We start from the raw sequence: 14,275 nt of genomic DNA, 5'->3' as shown, positions 1-14,275 counted from the left end.
TCGATATTTTTCACCAACGTTATTAATTACACCACAAAAACCTTATCGCTAGCTATAACGAACAAATACGAAAATGGAAAGATACATTCTTCAGCACTAATCGTACAAAGAGGACAAAATATCTAACCCTGTCCCAAGTCCTAAGAATTGTTTACTATACTTACAGGCTAACTATGGGTTTTTTGCTAGATAGAGTATTGAAAGCTTTGCTTAACTTGGATGTGTGTGCATGTTAAAGTCTATAAAAGCATTACGCTGCACACAAGAAAATGCGAGCCTAGATGCAATGAAGAATTAAACCAGTTGAAAAATATGTGTATTATTAGGTGAAACTACTTTTTCATCATATTTTGAAGTTGCGATGCCATTAAACCTAATCAAATTGAAAATACTAGCAAATATCACATCTCTTGTCCGACTTCAGGATTGTGTATAGTGCATCAGGAAGTGTTTAGTAAATCATAATGGCGGTAGGAAAGATCGATGATGAAAGAGACCTCCAAATCCAACAGTTATTGCTTTCGTTCTAGGTAATGTAATGTTTGTTCGTTATCGTAGGTTTTCGAAGATGTTTTCAATATCCTGCTATCGTCTCATTCAGAAATAGTTTCCAACTTCTTTGTCAGAAACAATGTTTCCGTAGGATACATTCCCTTGAGCAGAATGTGAATTGATCCAATCTAGGACATCCACGTTAATACGGTCAGAAAAGAGCTGCATGTTTCACAGCATGCGTTTTTGGCATACCTTAAGAGGTAGCGACTGTGCTATAACACACTTGTTGATTTAGGAGAAGAACAGTTTTAAGAGTGTGATCTCTCGTAGCTGACAAACACAAATGGGTTGTAAGTCACGGCCACTCATTTATTAGAACTGGACCTCAAAAATTGAAAGAACTGGTCTTTGTTTGCTGAATGAACTCAAACGGAAGTACATACTGTTTTATGTTTACCGAGACGCTTTGAAAGATCCTCAATCAAATCTTCTTATAATTTGTGTAAAATCTCTGAATGTGCATGTTTGTTTGTTTGAATAAATAAATAAGAATCATATTATCTACTTTATTTATATATTTTTTTTCCCAATATGTATGGCTGCGTGTATCTAAGTAGCTGCTATCAAGAATTTAATTTTTTTTATTATTTACAAACTATGTTATGCGTAAGGGATGGAAGTCGTAAACGGTAGAACGCTCATGTCTGCCTGTATGTCTGTCGACCGATTGGTATCAAATCAGAAGTGGTGAGAAATATCGACAAGCCCTTTAATGCAAACAATTTAGAATCCCAATCCACCCCTCCATCTAATCCATCCCAGAGTCTCAATCCATTTCCTCCCTTTATTCATAAACAAGTTGATCAAATTATTCAACGATTATCGATGCCGGTTTCAACGATTATCGATGTTGAACGAGAGCAATAACAAATAACGAGAATGATTTCTTCAATCGATTCATGGTGTCCAGAGAACAACTCTCTACAGCCTTGAGGACTCTACCATAATTGGAAGATGTTGGGATTTATAATTACTTCCAGTGTTAATACCGACACCCAGACCGCAAAAACGGAACAGATATATTGAAGCGCGGCTTATGAAATCGATTACACTTCCCAAGAATAGATTTCATCCTCTTCTTATTCCTCTATTTATGCCAGAACAAGTAGAAACCAGCAATTTTCCGCCTCAACATGTATCGCCATAGAACTAAAATGGTATTATATATCAACAAGCTATTTTCTTAAATGGATTCAGCGTGTGAAGATAATACATAATCGAAATGCAATATTGTACCAACATCAGAAGAGGTTTAAATTTACTACTTCTACTAGTTTCAGTGAAGAATTTCAAAGAGGAAAAGTGGTAAAATATTTCAATATTTTGTTTATGAAATTGATTTGACGCTCAACAAACAGTTCCTACCTCTTCTGTTAAGCTTTACTCAAACCAGAAGTGATTCAAGTTAACGATTTTCGGTTTCATGATTTGTCGCCATAGCCCGAATATAGTAGTTGAAACAGATAACAAGCGGTTATTTTCGCAAACGATTCAGCGTGTCGAGGCAAGATATGACGACTATTTGCAACATCAGAAGGAGTTCGGAATTTTCATTATTTAAGGTTTCAATAATAATTTACATATAGCAAAAATCGATATGAGATATCAAGATGCTAATTCTGCAATCGTTTTTGTTAACCATGACATGTTTCGTTTTCTTCATAACCCGCTATTTGAATTGAAACTTATTCAAATTAAGGATTTCCGGTTTCATAATTTATCCCAATAGAACGGAAAGAGTAAGGGGTAGCAAGAAATGGCATTTTAATGAATTCAGCATTTGAGGAACAGGTATTTTCTCCTACCCCATTAATCTATTGTAACCAATAGTTACATATGAACTATTTCAGAATTTAATATTAAATGCACATAGGTTATAAATCTATCATAGTGTGACACTGCAAAGTTAAACTCGTTTGTAAAATTATATTAATGAAAAATTTAAAGTTCCATAATAAGTTGAATTCTTACCTTCTCCATTGGCTCCTTTTTGTTGAGTATTATTTCCATTTACACCTAAAGTGAAAAACATTTTACAGAATTAAAATTGACAATTAATCAAAGATTTCTTAACTTTAAATTATAATACGCTTTACCTACATTTGGTTACATTACATTCTTATATATCTAGCTATCTTAAATTTCTTTACCTAACGCATATGTTTCTAAGTTATAACATCCTTAGTAGCAGAGGGAACTTGCAAACTGCTTGCTGTAAGCTTCAATTGCAAACTGGCCAAGCTTGCATCCAGGTTGATTGGAAAACGTGTAAGCATGCCGCAAACTGAATTACAGTAACAAAGTTACATGGGAACAAACTTGCATTCAGCGTTCAATTCAAGCTTGAAGTAAGCATTTTCCTAACAAGTGAAGTGAATAACCAATGAATGGCCAGTGATGCTATGATGCTCTGTGGAAAGTCTAAAGCATCGCTTGCAAGTACAACAGACGGCGTACTGTATGAAAGCATGCATTTCAAGTGCAAGAGTAGAAATCCAAAAGTCAAGCAAGTGCCAATTGGCCGAAAGCTTTCTTGCTACTAGGAACATAGCAAACATCAATATTTAGCAAGAACAGTAACAAAGAAAGAAAGTGTGTTTTGTTTATATAAATTTATGGAGATTATGTATACATCTAGGGATAACATATGTATTTTACATTATCGCCGAATTTCTGGAACTGCTTGATTGTTTTAAAGAAAAAGAAGAAAGATCTGAAGCGTGAACTTGCAACTTATTAAAAAAACCTCGTATGAAGAAATACTCGGAACGCTCGCTATTGCAAGCATATACATGTATGTTTGCATATGTGTGCGAGAATTAACTGTGGCGTGAATCTCCAAGAGCTGCTTATAAGGTGAAAATGAAAGAAAATCGCTTCGTTTTGCATTACTAGGGACAGTGTCAGCGCTAAGTATCATGGTGAAATTGTTTCGTTCCCGACGATGTAATAAAATCAGAAAATTTTCACTTCAGGGCCTCAGCACAAAGAAAGTGGCGGAGAAGACAACTCAGTCGGCGGCGGGAACTTGAGTGATTAAGAGTGCACAACTCACCCCGCCACCACCTTCTATCAGAAGATAGTATCCCACGGTCTTGCTACTATAAGAATGAACGATAAATTAGTTTGGAGATACTAAAAGTGATTATTAGTTAGTGAAGTGATATTGAGCTTCAGGAAAGTTGAGTTAATTGTTGTACCATCAGAATTTAATATTCGGCACCGTTGGTTCTGCCAGCACCTTTGTGACAGTGACGGCACCATTAAAGCAGAAGTGTTTTGATGTTAACGGGATTCGCCTAACGTTCAGAGACATCACTCCAGAAGAGAATGGAAATACAGTCGGATCGATCGACTAATGTCTATACCCCATTACCCATCGCATCAGCGTTACTGTGAGAAAGTCGTAGTGAGTGTAATCAGGAAAATTTAGCAAAGTATTAGACCATGCATATACCAAAATTGACAGTGAGTACTAGACCTATGATACTCGAAAATAGCCACCAAAATTTGCGTAATCCAAAGTAATGTCTTAACTGTTATGCATTAGTAGTATACCAAATCATAAATGCTCATAGAATGCTGATTGTCATATCATGTATTATATTTGTTAGTGTGATTATTTTCTGTTTTGATGTAATATATTTGGTCTAGGAATTAATTCGTGCGGGTGGACAAGAGATGGCGCAACGAACGGAGCGTCCCACAGTTCCGTGTATCCACACATGTGTTGCAAACCCCTGTCATCGCGTATCGTTCGTAGTATAGGGCAGTGGATTAAAGCGTCAACAACACCAGTTTGTAGTTAAGTGAACATGGCGCAATTTGTGCCTGATAAAGTGTTTTTGCGGGGTGTCCTGCTGCATTACTTTAACATGCAGAAAAGTGCGACTGAAAGTCATCGTATTTTGGTGGAAGTGTATGGTGACCATGCTCTAGCTGAGCGAACGTGTCAGAAGTGGTTTGCACGGTTTAGAAGTGGTGATTTCGGCTTGGCAGACCAAGAGCGAGCTGGACAGCCCAAAAAATTTCAAGACGAAGAATTGACAGCATTGCTCGAGCAGGATTCGTGTCAAACGCAGGAACAACTTGCAGCAGCATTAGGCATTGATCAAACAACAGTCTCCAAACGCTTGAAAGCCATGGGAATTATTCAAAAGATGTCACATTGGGTTCCACATGAATTGAACGACAGAGACGTTGAAAGACGAAAAACCATTTGCGAATTGCTGCTTCAACGACAGAGCAGAAAGGGGTTTCTGCATCGAATTATTACGGGTGATGAGAAGTGGATCCATTACGAGAACCCTAAACGAAAAAAGGCCTGGGTGAAACCAGGTGAACCAGGTCCATCACAACCAAAACGAGATATTCACTGTGCAAAGGTTATGCTGTGCATATGGTGGGATATGAAAGGTGTGGTGTACTATGAGCTGCTGCAACCTAGTGAAACTATGAATGGAGAACGTTATCGACGACAATTAATGCGTTTGAAGCAAGCTCTGGCCAGAACACGACCAGAATGGGAGAACAGACATGATAAACTTATTGTTCAACATGATAACGCTCGCCCACATGTCGCAAAACCGGTCAAAACCTATTTAGAAAATGTCGGATGGGAAGTTTTACCCCACCCGCCGTATTCACCAGATGTTGCTCCTTCGGACTACTACTTGTTCGATTGCATGAACAACGATTTGATTGGACAGCGGTTTACTTCTTCAGAAGATATCGAAACATGGGTCTCTGACTGGATCGCTTCCAAGGATGAGGACTTCTTTCGCCACGGAATCCGTACATTGCCTGACAGATGGGCGAAAGTGGTGGCTAGCGATGGACAATATTTTTCTTAAGGTGTTTATGTATTTTGTGTTTGTACTACAGCTTCAATGTGTGCGTACCAACCGCACGAATTAATTCCTAGACCAAATAATTTTCATTAAAAAATTAAAAAATATTTCAACATTCTTTTCATTAGTTCATAGTTTGTTTGCTTGGTCGACACCATAATTTAGTATACTATAATCAAACGGTAGCCAATTATTTTGCACTAAGCTCATTCGGGCCTTCGTACAAAGGAATATGCCCATAGGAAGTGAGGATTGAATTGTGATTTGCCGAATATAGTCCCAAGAGAGAGAGAGAGAGAGAGTTGAGTTGATTTTAGTTTAGCGTCCCTTTCAGCAGCGAGGCTATATGAGACGTGGACCTACTGATTAACGTGGAATCCGAACCACATGAGCTCCCGCCGGGAATCGAACCCGGGTCTCCCACGCCAAAGGCGCGTACGCTAACCGCTTAGCCACGGAGGAGCTCTGAGAGAGAGAGAGAAAGGGAAGAAAAAGAAAGTAAAAAGTTCTTATTTTCGTTCATTCACTATTACGATACCCACAATCACTTCAAATAACTAATAAACCCAAAAGTGAACCCATCTACTAAATGTTTAGGTTTTAATATTTTTATTCTAGACTGTAAATAGAGTAGAGAAATTACAAGGGATTATCACTTAGCTCCTGTATTTCTATATAAAAATTATTAATTGTATCATATAATCCTTAACCCAATTACCGAAATGAAAGATAATTATTTCTGACAAGATACAAGGAAATACGTATATAACCACGTTCAAATTCTCTGGTCTTTTTTTACTATGCTTTGAAGTAAACCACGGATGTATGTGTAGGTAGAGTATGAAGAGCTTCATATTAATTTACCGTGCATTAGCAATGTCTTTCTTATGAGTATATTAAAGTGTGCAAAAACAAGCACTTCTCACGAGACCGGACTACACTTCTATTACACTTTTCGAGATGAGATTCCCTTAATTTCAATCTAGTGGGAAACAATGACCAATATCAAGAAGTTCATGGCCTGAAGTAATGATAGGGAGTTAGTCTATCCATGGAAGATCAGTGGTAAAACGAGACCTCGAATACGAACGGATGGTTCTTCGATTCTACGGAACATAATATAAGTATGTGGGGAACATCCGTAGGTTTTCAAAGTTATCTTCATTATCGTTTACCTTCCGATTAAAAAGTTAATGCCAAAAATATTCATTTTATTTACATATTACATCACGCGATTAGTTTTTAACCATTATAACTTCTGGTATGTAGGTTTCGTGGTTCGATCCATGCCTAATGTAATTTTGTAGCTGACAACACATTGTAAGTAAGTTTTGTCGGGGTACACTATTTCTTTCCACATTGTAAGTCAACTAGTTCTTCCATCATCTTCATTACAGTTCTTGCATTTATCATCCGTTTTCTCTAACTTGAAAAGGCTCAATCTTGTAAAGCTAAACAGAAAGGTTTTATTTAATTAGCATTCAACATTGTTGGAATGTTGAATTAGCAGTTATTTTGATTTTATTTTAATCAAAAAATATCGTTGTATTTTATTCGAAAAGTACTTTTCGCTGCTCATATCCTTGGCTATGATAGAATTTGCATGTTAATGCAAAGCTTTTATTTTAAAAGAATATTGGTTTAGGAAAACCATAAGAGAATTCCTAAAATAATGTATATCTGATACAGAAAGCTATATTGTAATTGTTAGAATACACAATGCCTCCCAGGTTTGTCATTAATTTCTGCCATAAGCAAATCTGACATTATGAATCTCTCTTTGTGTATTACTTTTAAACTAATATATACATTAGACGGAAGCCTTATAAACACGTAACCAAGACCTTTCTGTCCTTTTTTCATCCAAAACCATATGTCACCTAAGAAATGTTTGGAAAATCCAAAATAGTCCCAATCAACAACGACAACGTTCTGAAGGGCAATGGATTCCATCGCTGTGAAACCTAGTGGGCCGTGAAGCGAAGAAGGAAACTAGTGCATTTTCCACCTCTGCTAGGGATTTGAATTGGCGCACTGTAAGGTGATTGCACGAGGAGTGGGAAAGGTGATAATCAGATGCTGCAATGTCCACGGTGTATGGAGGATGCAATAGTGTTTCCAATCCAAAGCGTAGAATGGTGTCCCGTGTTATCCTAGCCATGAGGGGCTTAGCGTCATCCTGTAATAGGAGTACCACTTTGGATTCAGATTTGCTGGCTCCAGAGTTTTGAGTTTTTCTTGAACACGGGTCAACTACTGACAGTTAATAGTTGCATTTATGCTGTGAACAGCTGGTAGCAATTCCTGATACAAGATGTCACGAGTAGTAACTTAAACGCACTGAAGGACTTCTTTTGACCCAGAGATGTTTTAGGAAAGGTTCGTGGGATGCTAATCAATGATGACGGCGACATGGAGCATCGTATAGGACCCACCTCTCATCACATGTCAACACTTTGTCCATAAATGGTTCCTTCCTCAGACAAGACAGCAAAGAAACACGGATGTCTGTTCACATTGCCTTCTGGCCAGGAGTCAGAACATGTGAGACCCATTCAACCAACTTGCAGTGCTTCCCATGTTAATGGAAGTGCTGCCAAATGGTTTATACACTCACATTTAATTGTAGTCCCATTTCCGCACATGTCTGGCCACTCTTCGCCTCAATTCCTACCTGAAGATCCTCATTTTGTACATCTGTTGGTGTTCCGATAAACGATTCGTCTTCGAGTGTTTCGTCACAATCCTTAAACTCGTTAAACTACCTCTGCCCTGTCCGCGTAGTAACAACAGCATCACCAAAGGCCTAGCATATCTTCCGCTTTCGACCACAGTTTAAACTAGTGCAACGTACACGTTCTTGTGGCTCTCTGTGAAAGACCTATACTCACTTTGTCCTTACGCACGTGAAGATGTAACTGAAGTTCCACAACCATGTAGTATATTGGACATAACCACATCAACAACTGCAATTCGGCTTATTTCCATCCGTATTCAGCTCATGGTGTGAGAGCCAATTGAATACGGACGTCGCCAAAAAATGAAAAGACTCTCTTGGTTATCTTTTGAGAATATACTGTTTTTCCGTTGATACTATCAGATGAAAAACTGTATGATTTGAGTGCATTAAGAAGCAGCTTGTAATAAAAGTTTCAGAATCTAATACCAAACTTCTTGTAATGCGTCAGCTTCATGTTCAATCCGGAAATGATTCAAATGAGTTCAAATTACATAAAGCTAAGTGTTTAAAATTTACAACCTTTTCAAGTTTCCAAACATATTTCCATAGAAGAAGCATCAATAAGATATATTCAGATTCAGTTAATGCAATCAATTTTACTTCCAAAATTAGCTTTTATCTCCTATTAATAATTTACCCAAAGCATATTTGGTTGAAATTTACATTTTTGTACAAATTTACATTTCAGCACATGCCACTATATATCCAAAGTCTGAGCAGATAGCAAGAAGCTTTCTTTTTTTTTGCAAAAGAATTCAACGCTCGAACACAACATAGAAAAACCATCTCAATACGTTATCAAAATTAGAATTTTTTAACGTTACCATTTCGCCTGATTTTGATAGAGCAAAAATGGTACGATAAATTGAGATAAAACATTGCAGTTGACTCCGTTTGAGGATAATGTCTTACATCGTTGCACTAATCCTCTAATAAAAACAAAAATAATTAAAATGACCGATTTTTTCTTTAAATCATTATAACCATCGAACAAAAACAGTAAGGGAGAAAGAATGGTAGTTTTCGACATGGATTAAGCAATTGGGGAACCGATTTTATCTCTTATCTTACTAGTCTATTGCAACGAATAGATATAGATGAACTACTGCAAGATTGATATTTAATTTATATAGTTTGAAAGTCTACTGTAGATTAACAATGATAAATAAACTTACTAGTTAACTTATAATAATAAAACATTTAAAATACTCTTAAACTTAACACTCCTACCTTCTCCATTTATTACTTGTTGTTTAGAATTCCTTGCAGTTGTACCTAAAATGGAAAACAAAATAAAATTATACATCAGATTTCATCACAGAGTTTTATAAGCCTAATATAAAAAGTGCAATTAACCAAGGCTTAACTACCTTACATCTAACCTATTTGCCTATCTTAACTCTTTCGATCCTCGGCTAATCTGACTGTTCAGTCTAGTATCCTGGGCTTTAAAAAAAATAATTCATTTCTAAATAACAATAGACATACTAAAAGCATTGCAAACAAAGTTTTGGATTTTATGTTATTACGAATAGGTAATTGGTTGATGAAACAAGGGGTAGTTTGCTAGATTGCTGTTTGAAATATGTGCTTTTTGAAAAATCGACAAAAAGTTTTACAATACGAAAATTATACGTCCTCCGTGTGTGAAGAGCGAACAGTGACAATGGTGTGCCATATGGAGCAGGAAATCTGCGGGAATACAACTTCTGTAAGTTTTGGAAAGAAAATATCCCACTATATAATAGAACATGCTGCATTTAAACGCAGAAACTTGATAACAACAATCAACCTGCAAAAGTTCGTTTACTTTTCGTTGGATGCCATTTGAATAGTATTACCTCAAGGACTGAAAATGAAAAATGAATTTTTGAGTTTTATGTCCCACGACCTGAAGGACTAAGTCTCAGTAAGCATTTAACACGGCCGACAACCGACTGAATCCCAATAAAAGTTGCTTAGGGGCTATTACGTAAAATACGAGTAGGACTCGTGCCCCGGCGTTTCGGAATAAACAGACAAAACGAGTCTGACTCGGGCTTAGGATCGAGAGTGATTTGTACAATCTAACATGAATGTTTCCTAGTTCTTCAACAGATAGCAACATCAGGTATGCATAGAGAAGCGGAGTTTAGATATAAAGTTTGCGTCTAGGGAGTAGATTCACCATCACTCAATATAATTACTATGTCACCTTCTACAAGTACAAAAGAACTACTTGAAATATCTAAATGAAAGTTCTGGTTTCGATACAGTTTCTCCGGAGTGTAAACACTGTAGTGAAATTACAAGAGCTTCTCATTTATGTCTGGGTGTTTTCAGTAAAAATTAAATGTTAGTTGTACCAGGAATAATACAGAGTATCCTAAAGTAGGAATACAGCCCTGTACTGATCAACTCATTGCTTTTTATATCTTTTTAGAATACACTGTTTGTCCGTTGATACTTATCAAATCAAAAACCGTATGATTCGAGTGTATCGAGAAGAAGTTTGTAACCGAAATCTCAGAATCTAATACTAAATTTCTTCTAATGCGTCAGCCTTATATTCAATCCGGAAATGATTCAAATGAGCTCAAATGACATAAAGGTAAAATGGTTAAAATTTACAACCTCTTTAAGTTTCAAAACATATTTCCATAGAGCAAAAGTCATGAAATACATTCAGATTGAGTTAAGGTAAACAATTCTGATTCCAAAATTAGCTTTCATTTCTTCTGTTGATCATTTATCTAAAGGATATTTGGTTGAAATTTACATTTTTGGTACAAATTCACATTTCAACAAATGCCGTCATATACCAAAAGTGTAAGTAAATAGCAATAAGCTTCTTTTTTTGCAAAAAGGTTCAACGCTCCAACACCGCATAAAGAGGCCATCTCAATATGTTATCAAAATCAGAATTTGTTTAAAGTTACCATTTCTTCCGATTTCGATAGAGCAAAAATAGTATGATTGATTGAGAGAAATGTTGCAGCTGGCTCCGTTTGACGATAATGTGTTACATCGTTGCATTAATCTTCTAATAAACCCAAAACTAATTAAAATAACCGATTTCTTCTTTAAATCATTATAACCATAGAACAAAATAAATAATGGATAAAGAATGATAGTTTACGAAATGGATTAAGCAATTGAGGAACAGATTTTATCTCTTACCATATTAGTCATTTGCAACGAATAGATATAGATGAACTACTGCAAGATTAAATATTTAATTTATATAGTTTGAAAGTATACTGTAGATTAACAATGAGAAATAAAACTCACTACTTAACACATAATAATAAAACATTTAAAAATCCTGTTAGAACTTAACACTCCTACCTTCTCCATTTACTACTTGTTGTTTAGAATTTCTTGCAGTTGTACCTAAAATGGAAAACATAACAAAATTATAAATCAGATTTCATCTTAGAGTTTTACAAGCCTAATATATAAAATGCAATTGATCAAGACTTAACCACCTTACATCTAACCTATTCGTCTATCTTAACTCTTTCGATCCTCGGCTAATCCGACCTTGTTCAGTCTAGTATCCTGGGGTTTTCATGCCTTTTTTAAAAAAAATAATTTATATCTAAATACCAATAGACACACTAAAAGCATTGCAAACCAATTTTTGGATTTTATATGTTATTACGAATAGGTAATTGGTTGATTAAACAAGGGATAGTTTGCTAGATTGCTGTTTGAAATATGTTTTTTTCGGAAAATCGACAAAAAGTTTTACAATACGAAAATTATACTTCCTCCGTGTGTAAAGAGCGAGCAGTGAAAATGGTGTGCCATATCGAGCGGGAAATCTGCTGGAATACAACTTCTGTAAGTTTTCGAAACAAAATATTCCACTATATTATCGAATGTACTACAGTTAAACGCAGAAACTTGATTACAACAATCAACCTGCAAAAGGTCGTTTACTTTTCGCTGGTTGCTATTTCAATAGTATCTCTTTAAGGACTAAGTCTCCGTAAACATTTAACACGGCCGACAACCGACCGTATCCTATTATAAGTAGCATAGGGGTTATTACTTAAAATAGGAGTTGGACTGGGCTCAGGTGTTTCGGAATAAACAGACAACATGAGTCTGACTCGGGATTTGGATCGAAAATGTTAAATTGTATTATTTAACATGAATATTTCCAAGTTCTTCAATAGATAGCAACATCAGGTATAAATAAAGATGTGGAGTCTGGAAATAAATTTTTCGTCTAGGGAGTAGATTTACCATTACTTCATATAACTACTTAGTCGTGTTCTACAACTATAAAAAAAAACACTTGAAATATATATATATATATATATATATATATATATATATATATATATATATATATATATATACGTTCTAGTTTCGATATATTTTCTCTGCATTGTGAACACTGTACTGAAATTAGAAGAGCTACTAATTTATGTCTGGGCGTTTTCAGTAAAAATTAAATGTCAGTTGTACCACGAATAATACAGAAGAGCCAAAGGAGGTATAAGTCCCGTAGTGATCAACTCATTGTTTTTTATATCTTTTTAGAATATACTGTTTGTCCGTTGATATCTATCAGATTAAAAAACTGCATGATTCGAGTGTATCGAGAAGCAGTTTGTAACAAAAATCTTAGAATCTAATACTAATTATTTTCTAATGCGTCAGCCTTATATTCAATCCGGAAATGATTCAAATGAGTTCAAGTCAATAAAAGATTAAATGGTTAAGATTTACAACCTCTTCAAGTTTCAAAACTTTCCGTAGAGCAAAAATCATAAAATATATCTGGATTCAGTTAGTGCATTGAGTTCGGCGTCCAAAATTAACTTCTATCTCCTCTGTTTACCATTTACCCAATACATACTTGATTCAAATATACATTTTTGGTACAAATTTACATTTCAACACATGCCACCATATATCGAAAATCTGAGCAGATAGTAAGAAACTTTTTTGCATAAAGCTCCAACAAACAAAGATCATCTCAGTGCGTTATCAAAATCAGACTGTTTAAAGTTACAATTTCATCCGATTTCGATAGAGCAAAAATGGTATGATAAATTGCCATAAATATTCACTTAGCTGCTCCGTTTGACAATTCTGTGTTACATCGTTGCATTAATCCTCTAATAAACCCAAAAATAATTAAAATAACCGATTTCTTCTTTCAATCATTATAACCATAGAACAAAATAAATAATGGATAAAGAATGATAGTTTACGAAATGGATTAGGCAATTGAGGAACAGATTTTATCTCTTACCTTATTAGTCTATTGCAACGAAGAGATATACTGCAAGATTAAATATTTAGTTTACGTAGTTTGAAAGTCTATTGTAGATTAACAATGAGAAATAAAACTCACTAGTTAACTTATAATAATAAAACATTTAAAATACTGTTAGAACTTAACATTCCTACCTTCTCCATTTACTACTTGTTGAGAATTCCTTCCAGTTTTACCTAAAATGAAAAACATAACAAAATTATAAATCAGATTCCATCATAGAGTTTTACAAGCCTAATATATAAAATGCAATTGATCAAGGCTCAACTACCTTACATCTAACCTATTCGTCTATCTTAACTGTTTCGATCCTGGGCTAATCTGACCTTATTCAGTCTAGTATCCTGGGGTTTTCATACCTTTTTAAAAATATTTTAATTCATTGCTAAATAATAATAGGCAAACTAAGAGCATTGGAAACAAATTTACGGATTCTAGATGTTATTACGAATATGTAATTGGTTGATGAAACAAGTGGTAGTTTGCTACATTGCTATTTGAAATGTGTGCTGTTTGAGCTATCGACAAAAAAGTTTTACAATACGAGCTTCCTCCGCGTGTGAAAAGCGACCAGTGACTATGATGTGCAACGAGGGGCGGGAAATCTGCGAGAATACTACTTCTGTAAGTTTTGGAAACAAAATATTCCACTATATTGTCGGACGTGCTGCAGTTAAGCGCAGAAACTTGATAACAACAATCAACCTGCAAAAGTTCGTTTACTTTTCGCTGAATGTCGTTTGAATAGTATTACCTCAAGGACTGAAAATAAAAAATGAAAGTATTAAGTTTTACGTCGAACGACCTCAAGGATTGAGTCTCAGTAAGAATTTAACACGGTCGACAACCGACCGC

Source organism: Thermobia domestica, chromosome 4 (assembly GCF_964235325.1).
Source record: "Thermobia domestica chromosome 4, izTheDome1.hap1.1, whole genome shotgun sequence".
NCBI classification, from domain to species: domain Eukaryota; kingdom Metazoa; phylum Arthropoda; class Insecta; order Zygentoma; family Lepismatidae; genus Thermobia; species Thermobia domestica.
This window is presented reverse-complemented; position numbering follows the sequence as displayed.